Below are 3,884 nucleotides of genomic sequence, written 5' to 3' on the forward strand. Positions count from 1 at the left end.
GACATAATAATAATCATAATAATTAATCTGTAAGAGGCAGGTTAATACAAACACAATGGATCAATTAATAAAGTTAAAAGTTCTCAAATGGAGTTATTACATGATGAGAGGAATAAAACAGAAGGAAGGAGAAAGACAGGAGGGTCTAAATCCAGGCAGCTGGAGGATCCCGCCGCTCCCAGCGCAGCCTGAAATAAACACATCCAGCGCACAGAGCCTGCTCCAGATCCCACCGCATGGGGGGGGGGGGGGGGGGGGGGGGGCATGCCCTTATAGGCTCAATAGTCCATTTCCCGTAAATCACGTGACGGCATCCAGCCTCTGATTGGCCCATTGGCTGATCGAGTGCGTTCAGGGATACACATCCCTGTTTAATGTAGATATTTCAATACAGATAATAGTGGAATATATCAGCTACATCGATACATGTATTAGTTATGAGTTAAACATGTGACGTAGTAATGTAATCTAAACCACATTAGTCTGTTTGAGCACATCCTCCTTTAAATGCTGCACAACACAGAAGCGATTGTTACTGATTATTATTACGGCTGTCAAACAATTAGCATTTGTATGAATCTCAGAATTTCATAGCGTTAAACGCAGTTAATCTGGACATTTCAGTAAAAACACATGTTATTGAGGAAAAAACTCTGTGTCTGGAAGAACGAACCAATTAAGGAGATAATGACGCGTTAATCGTGTCAACATTTTAATCGGATTAATCCTGATGCTTGATTCATCTTCCACAGCCCTAATTATTGTGCAATGATAATAATTAAATGCAGCAGAAGGAATAGTTGGACTTGCTGGCACCGCACCGCCACCACCGCCGGCCTCTAAAAGAAGGGAGCAAGAGAGCAAACCGTCAGGAGGGCACACAGAACACGAGAAACTCAGAACCTCCCAACAAAGAACACGTCATAATAAATATTTAACGAAATATTTAACGAAATCAATCAATAACAGATATTAACAATAAACCAAGCACGAGCAAATCATTATGTAACCTGAGCCAGTAGGAGCAATGGGACAGGCCCCCATCAGCAGGTATCCTCCAATAACAACGAAAATAATAATAATAATAATAATAATAATAATAATAATTAAAGACCAGTTAACAACCCACGTTAAATGACCCCTTTAACTTAGTCCCCGTTTCTCTTTACACACACACACACACACACACACATTATTACTTCCTCACACATGATTCAGACAGAACCGAACATTGTTCCGATCATGAAAAGTATCTGATAATATGAGGGGGGGGGGCAGCGCCGTTTTTGTTTCAATTAATCCATTGATATTTACTTTTTGCATAAAATGAAAACTGGAATATCTAAAAATCTAAATGCTGTGAAAAGCAGCTCAGATGTTACGAACCCGCCCGGTACTACTTTATCAGCCCAACGTGTGTAAAGAAGCTCAATGGGCCCCACACTGGGCCCGGGGAAGAAGCCGTCCTCCTTTTATCCCTGCTCCCCGTACGATGACCGGGTCAGAGGCCAGAACACGGACCCGCCTGCCCCGCAGCAAGCAGCGTCTCTCCAGATCTAAGATTTAAGGCCTAATGTCAGAGATTATCTGAGCTTTTCACGAAAACTTGCTACTTTAATCTCAGAATATGAGCCCCTCTCCTCCTCTTCCAGGTCAGTACTTTTTTAACACGTCGTTGTTACAGCGTGATCTGTGAATGGGACTTTCTTTAGTTTCAGCTCGTCTATATTAAAGTGTTTGAGGTTTTACGTCGTGACGTACCGCTGCTCATACAGCAGCCGGAGGCGGACAGTGATGACGTCATAAAGGATTCTACTGCTGCGTGAATATTGAACGTTGATCAATAAAAACAGTTCTGACTCTGATCTGAACCCCAAAGGTTAAAGTGTATTGATCCCACAGAGGAATGGATTTTAATATATATGTAGATGGTAACACTGATGTATTCAAACTATATATACAATATAATCTGATGATAATCTCAGTGTTTATTTAGAGCTGGAAGAATCCACAGACTGACTGAAAACAACAGGAACACCAACAGTGATGAGCTGTGGTTAACTACCTGGTGAGCAGAGGACAGGGACTGCAGGGTCCAGTCAGTCAGGGGCCACGGTCTGCCATGAAAGGGCCAGTGTGGAGGACCTGCTGAAGGAAGAAGGAGAAACTGTACGAGGATGAAAGCAGAGAGGGCTCTAGCACAGAGAGAAGCAGCAGCTATTAACCCTTTCTTTACCCTCTGTGTTGCTGACATGGTAGTTTGACCATGAAATTACTTCACTTTGTTATTAAAGTTGTCAGGTGACGTGTTTTCAGGGACTTCTTATGAGGTGTGTTCACATACACAGGCTGTGATGTAAACCTGATAAGAAACCATCACACAGCAAACACTGTGTTACTAGTTAGGGGTTAAATCGAAACTAAACACAACAGCTGTATAAGATATAAATTCATACAAACACGGACACACACCAAAGAAAACAGAACCACAACACAAAGTCCACTGACACAGGAAACACACCTGATCCTGTGAAAGATGATGACATCATATTCAGACTGCTGGGCTCCATTGAAGGTGTTTCAGGAGCGACTCTGTGGCGCCACCTGCTGACAGGAACCTGTGATCAGCTGCTGTCTGCTTGAAGTGAGGCAGAAAGTTCATCAGTCCACAGATGCAGAGTTCCAGCACATCTACATGAACACAGCTGAACTTTGACTTTACAACAACAGAGATTTCAACAGAGGACGCTCGCTCCTCTACAGACCAACAGGCGCCTGAAGCCTCCTCCAACCATCAACATGAAGCTTTTCCAGACAGATCAGAGATGATTATTGATCTCTGATCCACTAAACCCTCAGAATCAAGCTACATGTTTCCATGAAGCTGCACTGAACCATCCTCAGAATCAAGCTGCTGCTGAACCACAGAAGAAGAGACTCTCTGTGTGTTGCACCCTGGAGCTGCAGGACCTACAGTGGACCCTCTCTCTGTTTCACTGGGTCCTGGACCCGGTTTCAGCCATGTCTGCTCCTCTCTGATGGATCCAGGCTCTTGGGTAGCAGCTGGGTTGTGGTTTTAGAGGCTCAGCAGAGGCCCCGAGGGTCTGAGTGGGCATGAGTACGACTGACTACATGTGGAAGAAGACTGATTCTTCTACCTTCATGTCAGGCTGAGCTCCAGGCCACACGGCTCCAGCTCCTCCCTCTGATTGGTCCATGTGAGGCAGCCTTCATCCTGAATGGAGAGCAGCTCCTCAGTCTGTGGCTGTGTGCTCAGAGGTGCAAAGAGCTTCAGGCCAGGACCAGGCTTAAAGTTAGGACCCCCAGGGCACAGTACTGTCTCCATTCCTGTTTACACTCTATACATCGGACTTCAGACACTGCTCACAGTCCTGCCACCTGCAGAAGTTCTCGGATGACTCTGCCATTGTGGGCTGTACCAGCAGAGGTCGGGAGGCGGAGTACATGAGTGTGGTGGACAGCTTCGTGCAGTGGTGCGGACAGAACCACCTGCAGCTGAATGTCACAAAGACAAGAGAGCTGGTGGTGGACTTCAGGAAGCACCAGACACTCCCAGACCCAGACAGCATCAAAGGTACCAACGTGGACATTGTGGACAGCTACAAATACCTGGGTGTCCACATTGACCGCAAACTGGACTGGTCCACAAACGCAGAGGCAATATACAAGAAGGGACAGAGTCATCTGTATCTCCTAAGGAGACTCAGGTCCTTTAACGTCTGCATCTTATCTTATCTTATCTTATATTTAATAAAATGTAACACAACAACCCAGGAAGTTGTTTGTATGTGAGCGAGCAGCGAGTGAGACAGAAAGGTGCAGAGAAATCCATCTGACAGTGACTGACACCTTGACAGACCTGC

At 45.3% G+C, this 3,884-nt stretch overlaps 1 long non-coding RNA gene across 1 annotated transcript; it reads right to left on the minus strand.

Annotated features, from left to right (window-relative positions):
* Positions 1-699: 699 nt before the first annotated feature.
* LOC114435297 (uncharacterized) lies at positions 700-2,260 on the minus strand. Its single transcript, XR_003670574.1, has 2 exons — positions 2,066-2,260; positions 700-839 (listed from the first exon to the last, which is right to left on the minus strand). It is a non-coding gene; the product is annotated as an uncharacterized LOC114435297 (long non-coding RNA).
* Between the last annotated feature and the right edge of the window lie 1,624 nt (positions 2,261-3,884).

This window comes from Parambassis ranga, chromosome 5, assembly GCF_900634625.1.
Source record: "Parambassis ranga chromosome 5, fParRan2.1, whole genome shotgun sequence".
In the NCBI taxonomy this organism is placed as follows: Eukaryota; Metazoa; Chordata; class Actinopteri; family Ambassidae; genus Parambassis; species Parambassis ranga.